This window comes from Macaca mulatta, chromosome 19 (genome assembly GCF_049350105.2).
Source record: "Macaca mulatta isolate MMU2019108-1 chromosome 19, T2T-MMU8v2.0, whole genome shotgun sequence".
NCBI classification, from domain to species: Eukaryota; Metazoa; Chordata; class Mammalia; order Primates; family Cercopithecidae; genus Macaca; species Macaca mulatta.
The window spans coordinates 48,014,388-48,028,641 of NC_133424.1; the positions used below are offsets into that span (position 1 = coordinate 48,014,388).

Sequence of the window (14,254 nt, forward strand, 5' to 3'; positions counted from 1 at the left end):
TAGAGCATTCAATCAAGAAAAAGTTTTCTGATTATAGCCATCAATTTGCCATCATTTTGTAGCACTGATCTTGCATAGTTTTTTTTTTTTTTTTTTTAAGATGGAGGCTTGCTGTGTCGCCCAGGATGAAGTGCAGTGGCACGATCGGCTTGCCGCAACCTCTGCCTCCTGGGTTCAAGCAGTTCTCCTGCTTCAGCCTCCCATGTAGCTGGGATTACAGGCACATGCTACCGCTTCCGGGTAATTTTTTTGTATTTTTAGTTGGCACAGCGTTTTACTATGTTGGCCAGGCTGGTCTCGAACTCCTGACCTTCAGTGATCTGCCTTCCTCGGCCTCCTAAAGTGCTGGGATTACAGGTGTGAGCCACCGTGCATGGCCTGATCTTGCATGGATTTTTCATCTTCCATAAAATGTTTAATGCTGTCCGTAAGACTTGAGAGAAATTAAATACCAAGGAGTAAAATTTTGTGCAATAGGCCAGGTGCACGGTGGCTCACACCTGCAATCCCAGCACTTTCAGAGGCCAAGGCAGGTGGATCACTTGAGGTCAGGAGTTCTAGACCAGGCTGGCCAACATGGTGAAACTCTGTCTCTACTAAAAATGCAAAAATTAGCCAAACGTGGTGGTGCATACCTGTAATCCCAGCTACTTGGAATGCTGAGGCAGGTGAATCGCTTGAAACCAGGAGGCAGAGGTTGCAGTGAGCCGAGCTTGTGCCACCACACTCCAGCCTGGGTGACAGAGTGAGCCTCCATCTCAAAAAAAAAAAAAAAAAAATTCTGTGGAAGGCCACAAACCATTACAACTACTATAATTCATTTTACCTTAAGTAACCAATGTTCACCCTCTTAGGGGCAATATCACACCCATTAAGAATGCTTGGCCAGGCACAGAGGCTCATGCCTATAATTCCAGCACTTTGGGAGGCCAAGGGGGGCAGATCCACTGAGATCAGGAGTTCCAGACCAGCCTGGCCAACATGGTGAAACCCTGTCTCTACTAAAAATACAAAACTTAGCCAGGCATGGTGGCATGCACCTATCGTCCCAACTACTCAGGAGGCTGAGGCAGGAGAATCACTTGAACCTGGAAGGTGGAGGTTGCATTGAGCTGAGATTATGCCACCGCACTGCAGCCTGGGTGACAGAGTGAGACCCTGTCTCAAAAAAAAAAAAAAGCCGGGCGCGGTAGCTCACGCCTGTAATCCCAGCACTTTGGGAGGCCAAGGCAGGCGGATCACGAGGTCAGGAGATCGAGACCATCCTTGCTAACACAGTGAAACCCTGTCTCTACTAAAAATACAAAAAAATAGCCGGGCGTGGTAGCGGGCACCTGTAGTCCCAGCTACTCGGGAGGCTGAGGCAGGAGAATGGCATGAACCCAGGACGCGGAGCTTGCAGCAAGCCGAGATCGCGCCACTGCACTCCAGCCTGGGCGACAGAGCAAGACTCCATCCCAAAAAAAAAAAAAAAAAAAAAAACTTGCAGTAAGGCTAAATAAAAATATAATTAGGTATGTGTGTTAGTATACATACAATATATTTCCTAGTTCTGCCCACTAAGAGGGCCTAGAAGCAATGACACACTAGTAGCAATGAGCACACCTGTCACCCCGATCTTGGTGATTTTGTTTTTGTTTTCTTTTTAAAAATAGAGATGGCGTCTCACTGTGTTGCCCAAGCTGGTCTTGAACTCTTGGCCTCAAGGAATCCTCCTGCCTCAGCCTCCCAAAGTGTTGAGATTAGAGGCCTGAGCCACTTTACCCAGCCCAAGATTTTGGTGCTTTGTAAATAATACTCTTCAATAAAAGAAACCAAGGATCTTTAAATACATGGTTTATTCCACATCTGGATCAGGGAAAATACCAGATGAATCAAAACATTTTATAGTGCCAGAAAGTTAGGAATTAGTGCCGCACCCCAACTCCCTGATAAAGCCATGCTACAAATAGAATACAGGAGCTAACCTAAAGAAACTTCCAAGGCCAGTGCTTTTTCTTTTTTTTTCTTTTTCTTTTTTTTTTTTTTTTTTTTTTGAGACGGAGTTTCACTCTTGTTGCCCAGGCTGGAGTTCAATGGCACAATCTTGGCTCACTGCAACCTCTGCCTCCCAGGTTCAAGCAATTCTCCTGCCTCAGCCTCCTGAGTAGTTGGGATTACAGGCATGTACCACCACACCCAGCTAATTTTGTATTTTGAGTAGAGATGGGGTTTCTCCATGTTGGTCAGGCTGGTCTTGAACTCCCAACCTCAGGTGATCCGCCCACCTCGGCCTCTCAAAGTGCAGGGGTTACAGGCATGAGCCGCCGCACCCGGCCTTCTTTTTTGTCTTTTTTTTTTAAGACGGAGCTTCACTCTTGTCGCCCAGGCTGGAGGGCAGTGGTGTGAGGCATGATCTTGGCTGACTGCAACCTCCGCCTCCCTGGTTGAAGCGATTCTCCTGCCTCAGCCTCCTGAGTAGGTGGGATTACAGGTGCCCACCACCATGCTTAGCTAATTTTTTGTACTTTTAGTAGAGATGGAGTTTCAACATGTTGGGCAGGCTGGTCTCAAACTCCTGAACTCAGGTGATCTCCAAGCCTTGGCCTCCCAAAATGCTGGGATTACAGGCATCAGCCACTGTGCCCGGCCTACATTCTTATTGTTTTCAGTATCATAACCACGTACATGTTCAATTGCACATATAGTATGTTCTCTACAAAGGTGCAGTTTGGACCTGACTCATCTCTATCTCCAGCTCCTAGGAACATAGGAAGTACTCAGTTACATGCTTGAAAACTGCTGGGGAACAGAAATATAAGTCCAAGGACCATGAGTAACTTTTGTTTTCATCTACCACAAACAGATATACAACTCATCTGTGCCTTGGTTTGATTCATTCATATGTTCATTCTTTAATTTTTGAAGTACTTATGAATGTCAGTACATACTTGATAATGTAATGGATGCTGGAAATTCAGGAGTATTCATTCAACTTCCTTACAAGATCTATGGAATGAAGTGTGTACTATAGTCAAGGTCAGCACATGGTTCTAGGAAAAGCTAGAAGAAAAGTAGCTCATTTCTGGAAAAGGTGATATCTGAGCTGAAAAAATGTTTTCAAGTAGAAGTGAACAAGATTGCTAAAATACGTACTACTCCGGAATATGATAATGAGCACGGATGTCTGAGTAGAATAGAGGTAAAGGTCACTGGAATTAATAAAGCAAGGTGTGGCCGAGGCAGGCAGATCACCTGAGGTCGGGAGTTTGAGACCAGCCTGACCAACATGGAGAAATCCCATCTCTAGTAAAAATACAAAATTAGCCCGGCATGGTGGCGCATGCCTGTAATCCCAGCTACTCAGGAGGCTGAGGCAGGAGAATCGCTTGAACCCAGGAGGCAGAGGATGCGGTGAGCCAAGATCACACCATTGCACTCCAGCCTGGGCAACAGGAGTAAAACTCCGTCTCAAAATAAATAAAATAAAAAATAAAGCAAGGCGCATGGCCTGATCTTGCATAGATTTTTTTTATCTTCTATGAAATGATCAATGCTGCCCATAAGACTCGAGAGAAAGTAAATACCAAGGAGTAAAATTTTGTGCAGTTGGCTGGGCACGGTGCCTCACACCTATAATCACAGCACTTTGGGAGGCTGAAGCGGGCAGATGACTGGAGGTCAGGAGTTCTAGACCAGCCTGGCGAACATGGTGAAACCCTGTCTCTACTAAAAATACAAAAATTAGCTGGATATGGTGGCTTTCCTCTAGAGGAGCTGGATGCAGTGGCTCATGCCTGTAATCCCAGCACTTTGGGAGGCTGAGGCAGGTGAATCACTTGAACCTAGGAGTTTGAGACCAGCCTAGGCAACCTAGGGAGACCTGTCTCCACAAAATAAATTCAGTAATTTATTATTGAATGGGTCTGTGGTCCCAGCTACTTAGGAGTTTGAGGTGGGAGTGTCACTTGGACCCAGGCGGTGAAGGCTGCAGTGAGCTGTGATCATGCAATTGCACTCCAGTTTAGGTGACAGAGGTGACACCCTGCCTAAAAATAATAATGATAAATAAAGTATTGCTACTTTACAACAAGAGCATTGCATTGTCACCCATGTAGACAGTGAATTGACTCAGAATCACAAATAATTGTATTGGGGACCTGTATGGAGACATCAAGCCCTAGGAAGAGTGCCAGGTCATCATCTGGGAAAGGAAATATTAGGAGTATTGGGGTGTGAATAGTACTGTATAGAATTCCAATTCATTTCAAAATATATTTCACAGATTATCACAAACCTTTGTTTGTTTGTTTGTTTGTTTGTTTTTGAGACAGAGTTTTACTCTTGTTGCCCAGGCTGTAGTGCAATGGTGCGATCTCGGCTCACCTCAACCTCCGCCTCCCTGAAACCTCTGCCTCCTGGGTTCAAGTGATTCTCTTGCCTCAGCCTCCTGAGTAGCTGGGATTACAGGCATGTGCCACCACACCTGGCTAATTTTTTTTTTTTTTTTTTTTTTTTTTTTTTTTGAGACGGAGTCTCACGCTGTTGCCCAGGCTGGAGTGCAGTGGCGCGATCTCGGCTCACTACAAGCTCCGCCTCCTGGGTTCACGCCATTCTCCTGCCTCAGCCTCCCGAGTAGCTGGGACTATAGGTGCCCGCCACCTCGCCCGGCTAGTTTTTTGTATTTTTTAGTAGAGATGGGGTTTCACCGTGTTAGCCAGGATGGTCTCGATCTCCTGACCTCGTGATCCGCCCGTCTCGGCTTCCCAAAGTGCTGGGATTACAGGCGTGAGCCACCGCGCCCGGCCTTACACCTGGCTAATTTTGTATTTTTAGTAGAGGCGGGGATTCACCATCTTGGCCAGGCTGGTCTTGCACTCCTGACCTCGTGATCCACCTGCCTCAGGCTCCCAAAGTGCTGGAATTACAGGCGTGAGCCAGTGCACCCGGCCAGTTTGGGTTTTTTGAGACAGAGTCTTACTCTGTCATCCAGGCTGGAGTGCAGTGGCATGATCTCGGCTCACTGCAACCTCTGCCTCCCAGGTTCAAGCGATTCTTGTGCCTCAGCCTCCTGAGTAGCTGGGACCACTGGCATGGGCCGTGACACACAGCTAATTTTTGTATTTTCAGTAGACACAAAGTTTCACCATGTTGACCAGGCTGGTCTCAAACTCCAGGCCTCAAGTGATCTGCCTACTTCGACTTCCCAAAGTGTTGGGTATAGGCATGAGCCACAGCACCCTGCCAGTTGTATGTAGTTTTAATTAAACAACTCCCCAAATTCAATTAAGATACCAGTTGTATTCATAGCCTGCCTTTCTAGTCACCCAAGTGAATATCATTATCCAATAATGAAATACCTCTAAACCACATGCTGGAGGGCTGGGGGGTTAAAGGAAGGAAATGTATGATTTTTACTATTTGCTTTTTTGTTTTGTTTTGTTTTGAGACAGTCTTGCTCTGTCACCCAGGCTGGAGTGCAGTGGTGCAATCACGGTACTGCAGGCTCGACCTCCCCGGGCTCAGATGATCCTCCCTCCCCAGCTTCTGAAGCAGCTGGAATTACATGCGCACGCCCCCATGCCTGGCTAATTTTTGTATTTCTTTGTAGAGACCGGGTTCTGCCATGTTGCCTGGGCTGGTTTCTTTTTTTTTTTTTTTTTTTTTTTGAGACGGAGTCTCGCTATGTCGCCCAGGGTGGAGTGCAGTGGCCGGATCTCAGCTCACTGCAAGCTCCGCCTCCCGGGTTTTTACGCCATTCTCCTGCCTCAGCCTCCCGAGTAGCTGGGACTACAGGCGCCCACCACCTCGCCCGGCTAGTTTTTTGTATTTTTTAGTAGAGACGGGGTTTCACCGTGTTAGCCAGGATGGTCTCGAACTCCTGACCTCGTGATCCGCCTGTCTCGGCCTCCCAAAGTGCTGGGATTACAGGCTTGAGCCACCGCGCCCGGCCTGCCTGGGCTGGTTTCAAACTCCTGGGCTGAAACGATCCACCTGCCCCAGCCTTGCGAAGCGCTGGGATTACAGGCGTGAGCTACCAGGCCTGGCCTGTTTTATTGTTTAATACTTTAACATTCAAGGCTTCTAATTGCAAGCAACAGTCCCAGCCTTTGGTAATTAATCCAAAAAGGTAGGTAGCTCTCAGAATGATTGGGAGCGATAGAAATCCAGAGTCACAGGCTTCTAGGAACTATGCCCAAAATTATGCCATGGGACGGGTATAGTGAGTAAGTGGCCTGCCTCTCCTGCTGGCACAAGAACTATGGGAATTGCCACTGATGTGCCGTCTGCACCTGATACATGATGTATGAGCAACTACTCTTGCCTGTGAAAGCTGGAACCTCTGCCTCCACCCTTGCCCACAAAATGAATTCCTTGTGAAACCGTAAGTTGATCAATCTTGAAATATCTTGATATGAGTTTCATTGGTGAAACTTAGACACATGACTTAGTCACATGCCCTTCTTCAAAAGAGTCCAAGGAACTGAAGAAATTTCCTAGAGCTGGCAAAAATGTTCAAAAGGGACAGGGAGTGGTGGCTCACGCCTGTGTTCCCAACATTTTGAGAGGATGAGGTGGGAGGATTGCTTGATCCCAGGAGTCTGAGGCCGCAGTGAGCTGTGACGGCACCACTGCACTCAAACCTGGGCAACGGAGTGAGCCCCTGTCTCAAAAAATTTTTTTAAATATTCAAAAGATACTGAGTGACCAGAAAAACAGAACAAATGCTTCCTATCATCTATCTTTTGACATCTCATCAGTAACATACACCTTCCTTCCACAATCAAATGTAACATCTTCATCTACAACAAAATGTTCTTGCCCCATATACTGCCACTACCCCACTAACATAAATGCAAAGTTCCTCCAAGTGTTATAAGTTACTGTGACCATTTTCTTTCCTCCCTCTTTCCCTTCCTCCCCTTTTCTTTCTCTCCCTGTCTCTCTCTTTCTGTTTCTTTTTTCCTTTTTTCTCTCTTTCCTTTCCTTTCCTTTCCCTTCCCTTTCCCTTCCCTTTCCCTTCCCTTTCCCTTCCCTTTCCCTTCCTTTTCCCTTCCCTTTCCCTTCCCTTTCCCTTTCCTTTCCTTTCCTTTCCTCCTTTCCTTTCCCTTCCCTTTCCTTTCCTTGTCTCACTCTGTTGCCCAGGCTGGAGTGCACTGGCGTAATCTCAGCTCACTGCAACCTCTGCCTCCCAGGTTCAGGCAATTCTCCTGCCTCAGCCTCCTGAATAGCTGGGATTACAGGTGTGAGCTACCATGCCCAGCTAATTTTTGTGTTTTTAGTAGAGACCCGGTTTCACCATGTTGGTGAGGCTGGTCTCAAACTCTTGACCTTGTGATCCGCCCACCTCGGCCTCCCAGCTTTTAGTTTAATTAGGTACCACTTGTCTATTTTTGTTTTTGCTGCAATTGGTTTTTTGGAAACTTAGCCAAAAATTCCTTACCAAGGCCGATGTCGAGAAGAGTATTTCCTAGGTTGTCTTTCTGGATTTTTATAGTTTGATGCCTTATATTTAAATCTTTAATCCGTTTTGAGTTAATTTTTGTATACGATGAAAGGTAGGGGGCCCAGACTCAATCTTCTGCACATGGCTAGCCAGTTATCCCAGAATCATTCGTTGAATAGGGAGTCCTTTCCCCATTGCTCGTTTTTGTTGACTTTGTCAAAGATCAGATGGTTGTAGGTGTGTGGCTTTATTTCTGGGTTCTTTAACCTGTTCCGTTGGTCTATGTGTCTGTTTTTGTACCAGTACTATGCTATTTTGGTTACTGTAGCCTAGTAGTATAGTTGCATATGTGATGCCCATCAGCAGTGGACTGGATAAAGAAAATGTGGTACGTATACACCATGGAATACAAAAATTAGGCGGGCGTGATGGCATGCGCCTGTAATCCCAGCTACTCGGAAGGCTGAGGCGGGAGAACCGCTTGAACCCGAGAGGCGGAGGTTGCAGTGAGCCGAGATCGCGCCACTGCACTCCAGCCTGGGTGACAGAGCGAGAGTCCTTCAAAAAAAAAAAAAAAAAAGTTTGTGGGACCAATTCCAATCCAGTCCGGGGGAGCTACACACTGGCGACCAACATCACCCCTCAGGTCCCTTCAGGGTCGAGAGAGTGCGCTTGGAACAGACTGGGAAACTCCAGCAGGCAAAGTAAGGTGCCAGGAATAAAGACACCGCCTGACACATTCTCCATGTTCCCTGCACCCACCTCTCTCCCCAGCACGCTTCCATCCGGCTGCAACTCTGTCCTCTCCCCGGGAGCCTCAGATTGAAATGTTGCAAGGCAGACACCGATTCTCAAAGTCACAGGCTTAGGAATCTGAGCTACAAAGAAAAATAAACCCCTGCTTCCCCAACTCCCGGCTACTCCGCTCGGCCCTGCTGCCCTGCACCTGCCCCCTCCTCCATAATTTAAACTGTCCTCCCAGAAGCTGGAGAGATGGCCCGCCTGTCAGGAAAGAGAGGACCAGCTTGCGGCAAATGCCTGGGGTAGGTAGGAGCAGACGGCGATATTAGCGCAGGGATGTAAGAAACAAGTGGCTCTCAGACCAAAGAAGACTCTGCGGGAGACGGCACGCTAGGCTTTCATAGGGGCGTGCGCTGGACAGGAGCTCGCAGGTTACGGAAAGAATTGTCTGAGAAAGGCTCTGGTGTGACCCGAAAGGCCCTTGGTTCCCATGGCAACGTCTCAGCGTCTGGCAGTAACAGGCTCTGTGCCCGGACTCTCTGGGTCTGGAGGTCCCGCCTCCTCCAGCCTCTCACAGCCCAGAGGCACCTCCCATTGGCGCCTGACGGTTTAGGGCGGCTCTTAGTTGTTTCTTCCCGCCCACCTGCCACTCAAAGCCACCACCCACTTGCATGCCCCCTTGTGGACACCTTAAAGGTACCGTCTAGATCTGAACCGCGCCGAGGGAATGGTTAGCTTCGCTCCCATTAGATAGCTTGGCCCAAAGGACCTAGCGACCGCCCAGACAAAAATTTCTTCCTGCAAGCTGCATGTGTCTGTGGCCTCTAAGAGTCAAAACCAAACCCAAAAGAAAAAGCCAACCCCCACCCCCGGCAAAAAGCAAACAAACAAAAAACAACCCCAAAACAGCCGCCCACCCACCTTTCATGTGAGGAGTCCTTGAGAAGAGCCTCTCCAGCCAGGACCAGGTAAGGGAATCTGTGCACTTGGTGGGACCCTGAACACCCAGTGGCAGGAACGTGACAGCCACACACTGACCCCACCACTGACACACAAATCAGGATGCATCACCCTGAGAGATGACACCACAAATCTGGCTCTCGTGGATTGATTTCACACTGTCTCATCGATCCCACACACATCCCATCACTCACACCAGATTCCCTTATCACTGACCCTACATACCCACAATCATTGATTCCATGGACCTCATCACTATCCCAAAGACCACCCATCACTAATCTACAGACCCTCCTCTATCACCCCAGGGACCTCACAGATTCCCCATCCCTGAATCCAGGATCTATAGAACTTCATCTCTTACCCCCACAGACCTATTAATAAGACGATACATTCAGGGGAGACTGTGTTGACCATTTTACACACCCACCGTGTGTGTGTGTGTGTGCTGATTAATGGACTTAGGTAAACTTTAGCGTTTTAGTAGGCAATGCAGTTTTTCAATGCCTTTTCTTTTTCTTTCCTTTTCTTGACATCTTTAAAGGCCTTACCCCAGTAAGTGTGGATTGCAATTTATTAATGCCTATCCCTTATTGAGTCCTTGTCATGCATATTTATTAATAATAATTCATAATTCTTACAACTCAGAAACACCAGAGACTCACATAAGAAGAATGGCTATGGGATTTTATTTACTTATTTATTCATTTTGGTTTCTGTGGATTATAAAAGTCATTCATTTGTATCAAGTCACTAAGTGTATACTTTATTTTCGAAAAAAAAAATTCTAATTACACAAAAAATTTTTTTAGACAGGGTCTCACTCTGTCACCCAGGCTAGAGTGCAGTGGTATAATCATGGCCACCACAGCCTCGACCTTCTGGGCTCGAGTGCTCCTCCCACTTTAGCCTACCTAGTAGCTGAGACCACAGGCATGTACCAATACATCCGCCTAATTTAAAAAAAATTTTTTTTGTAGATATGTGGGTCTCACTATGTTGCAGAGACTGACCTTGAACTCCTGGGCTCAACTGATATTCCTACCTTGGCTTCCCAAAGTGTTGAGATTACGGGTGTGAGCTATTGCACCCAGCTGATAAAATCTTAAAAAGAGTAACTTTGGGACCTAATGTAAAATTTCCACTGAGCTGATGCGTCAGAAATTAAGGTAGAATAAGATGGTCCTGACCGGGCACAGTGGCTCATGCCTGTAATCCCAGCAATTTGGGAGACCAACGTGCAGGACTCACTTGAGGTCAGAAGTTCGAGACTAGTCTAGCCAACATGGTGAAACACTGTCTCTACTAAAAATACAAAAATTAGCCTGGAGGTTGCAGTGAGCCCAGATTATGCCAATGCACTCCAGTCTGGGCAATAGAGGGAGACTCTGTCTCAAAAAGGAAAAAAAAAAAGAAGAAGAAACAAAATCTTAATTTCTTCATCAAGTGTAAAAATGTGGACTGGAGTCCGGATGCGGTGTGGCTCACGCTAGTAATCCCAGCACTTTGGAAGGCCGAGGCGGGCAGATCACAAGGTCAGGAGATCAAGACCACGGTGAAACCCCATCTCTACTAAAAATAACAAAAATTAGCCGGGCATGGTGGTGGGCGCCTGTAGTCCCAGCTACTCGGGAGGCTGAGGCAGGGGAATGGCGTGAACCCGGGAGACGGAGCTTGCAGTGAGCTGAGATCATGCCACTGCACTCTAGCTTGGACTACAGAGCCAGACTCCGTCTCAAAAAAAAAAAAAAAAAAAAGGACTGGACTCTGGAGGAACAATACATAAAAACACACACAGGCACTATTTTTTTTTGAAGATTTATTGAGAAATATTCATAACATATCACAGAAGCCACCCATTGAAAGTGTAAAATTCAACGGTTTTCAGTATTTGCACAACTGTGCATTTTTGCACAACTGTGCAAATATCACCACAATAAATTTTAGATCATTTTCATTACCCTGAAGAAAACTCCATATCCCTCCATTTCCCCCCAACTTCCCTAATCCTGGGCCACTACTAATCTACTTTCTGTTTCTATGTATTGTTCTATTTTGGACATTTTATTTCAATGGAATTACATAACCTGTGGTGTTTTGTGACTGGCTTTTTTCACATAGCATCATATTTTCAAGGTTTATTAAATGTTGCATGTGCAGAGGGGGCACTTTACATAAGGATAAACCTGGGGCGGGGAGTGCTTATTGATTTTGAAACTTCAAAATTGTAAAAGGGAAATTATTGGCTTCAAATAGAGGAAAAACCTATTCGGGCTAAAATCCTCCATTCTTGCCAGTTTGTAATGTGGAGTTTTATTGCGAAGAATTCCAAGGTTTTTATGCACATTTTCTGCAAATTCTGCCTGTGTTTGGGGAACAGTCACAGAATGTGGAGGTGTGGGCTTCTGGACTCTGTGGCTGGAGATTCGAGTCCAGGAGAACTCAGGTCCCAGGGTAGGCAGAGGAAAATACTGCCAGAGTGCCAGTAGAACTCTTTGAAATGGAAAATTTAAAATGTTCCCTCCCAAAGGAGTCCCAGATAACCACAAAAAAGAGGAGTTTGCTGAGCCGGTCAGTCGCAATTGTCCAATAAGATGCAGACAGGCTGGGAAAGAAGGAAGTTTATTTCTGCAACCGGTTAGGTGGAGAAGGGCCAAGTAACTCACCAGAGCAACTCAAAGTTACAAGTTTTTTTCTAGTGCTTATAAACATCTTAAGCTCCATGCTATGGTGGGATTGCACCTACAAGCAGGAGTGTTGCATTCAACCAACATCTAATCTTTAACTAGGGTCTAGGATCTGGAAAGATTTCTCTAGAGTCTTAGAAAGTTTCTGAATCTTAAGACAGGCCGAGGTGAATGTATAAGAATGCTATTATTGGGCCGGGCGCGGTGGCTCAAGCCTGTAATCCCAGCACTTTGGGAGGCCGAGACGGGCGGATCACGAGGTCAGGAGATCGAGACCATCCTGGCTAACACCGTGAAACCCCGTCTCTACTAAAAATACAAAAAACTAGCCGGGCGAGGTGGCGGGCGCCTGTAGTCCCAGCTACTCCGGAGGCTGAGGCAGGAGAATGGCCTAAACCCGGGAGGCGGAGCTTGCAGTGAGCTGAGATCCGGCCACTGCACTCCAGCCCGGGTTACAGAGCAAGACTCCGTCTCAAAAAAAAAAAAAAAAAAAAAAAAAAAAAGAATGCTATTATTATTCTATCAGACTTTAGGGTCTGAGAAGACCCAGGCAGGGTCTTAATGGGTTTGTTTTTGCACTCCATCCCTGATACTCAGGTGAAGGGGGCCCGCCCCTCCACACCTGTGGGTGTTTCTCATCAGGTGGGACAAGAGACTGAGAAAATAAATAAGACATAGAGACAAAGTATAGAGAAAGAACAGTGGGCCCAGGGGACCGGCACTCAGCATACAGAGAACCCGCGCTGGCACTGGTCTCTGAGTTCCCTCAGTATTTATTGATCACTATCTCTACCATCTCAGAGAGGGGGATGTGGCAGGACTATAGGGTAATGGTGGGGAGAGGGTCAGCAGGAAAACGTGAGCAAAGATCTCTGTGTCATAAATAAGTTTAAGGAAAGATGCTGTGCCTTGATGTGCACATAGGCCAGATTTATGTTTGACTTTACACAAACATCTCGGTGCATTAAAGAGCAGTGTTGCAGCCAGCATGTCTCACCTCCAGCCATAAGGCGGTTTTCTCCTATCTCAGTAAATAGAACGTATGATCGGGTTTTACACTGACACATTCCATTCCCAGGGACAAGCAGGAGACAGATGCCTTCCTCTTATCTCAACTGCAAAAAGGCCTTCCTCTTTCACTAATCCTCCTCAGCACAGACCCTTTACAGGTGTCGGGCTGGGGGACGGTCAGGTCTTTCCCTTCTCAGAAGGCCATATCTCAGGCTATCACATGGGGAGAAACCTTGGACAATACCTGGCTTTCCTAGGCAGAGGTCCCTGTGGTCTTCCGCAATGTATTGTGTCCCTGGGTACTTGAGATTAGAGAATGGTGATGACTTTTAACAACCATACTGCCTTCAAGCATTTGTTTAACAAAGCACATCCTGCATGGCCCTAAATCCATTAAATCTTGCGACAACACAGCACATGCCTCTGCAAGCACAGGGTTGGGGCTAGGGTTACAGACTAACAGCATCTCAAGGCAAAAGAATTTCTCTTAGTACAGAACAAAATGGAGTCTCTTATGTGGACTTTCTACATAGACACAGTAACAGTCTGATCTCTCTTTCTTTTCCCCACACTCAGGCACCAGTTTCTCCATTTCCTTAACGTTTAACTTATGCATTCATCACAATTATAGTAAAGGGTTAGTGGAAACTGTTCTGGTTGCTAATAGAAACCTCGCCTGCCACACTGCCATCGGAACTGAAGCCCACTACAGAACACTGAAAATGCCTGCAAACACTGACTTTACTGACAACTCTTAAATTACAGAAAATCAAGTTCATGCTCCCTCCCAGCTCTGTCCTCCAGAATTGCAAGTTAGAAACGTGCACATTTTCCTAGGTTCAGTTTTGCATAGATGGAGCTCGTCAGCGAAAGCATTTGTTTGATTTCATGCATTAATGTTTCCTTTTGTCATTTCCTTTTTATTTATTTATTTATTTATTTATTTATTTATTTATTTAGAGACAGTTTCCATCCTCTCGCTCAGGCTGGAGTGCAATGTCGCGGTCTCGGCTTACTGCAACCTCCGCCTCCTGGGTTCAAACGATTCTCCTGCCTCAGCCTCCCAAGTAGCTAGGATTACAGGCATGCACCACCACGGGTGGCTAATTTTTTTTTTGAGACGGAGTTTCGCTCCTGTTGCCCATGCTGGAGTGCAATTGCGTGATCTTGGCTCACTGTAACCTCCGTCTCCCGGGTTCAGGCGATTCTCCTGCCTCAGCCTCCCGAGTAGCTGGGATTACAGGCATGCGCCACCACCGCGGCTAATTTTGTATTTTTAGTAGGGGCGGGGTTTCTCCATGTTGGTCAGGCTGGTCTTCAACTCCCGACCTCAGGTGATCCACCCGCCTCGGCCTCCCAAAGTGCTGGGATTACAGGCGTGAGCCATCGCGCCCAGCCAATTTTTGTATTTTTAGTAGAGACGGGGTTT

The 14,254-nt window shown here is 46.7% G+C and overlaps 1 long non-coding RNA gene across 1 annotated transcript; it reads left to right on the forward strand.

Annotated features, from left to right (window-relative positions):
• The first annotated feature begins 78 nt into the window (after nt 1–78).
• Nucleotides 79–9,022, forward strand: LOC144337457 (uncharacterized). Its single transcript, XR_013410620.1, has 2 exons — nt 79–204; nt 7,878–9,022. It is a non-coding gene; the product is annotated as an uncharacterized LOC144337457 (long non-coding RNA).
• The last annotated feature ends 5,232 nt before the right edge of the window (nt 9,023–14,254 follow it).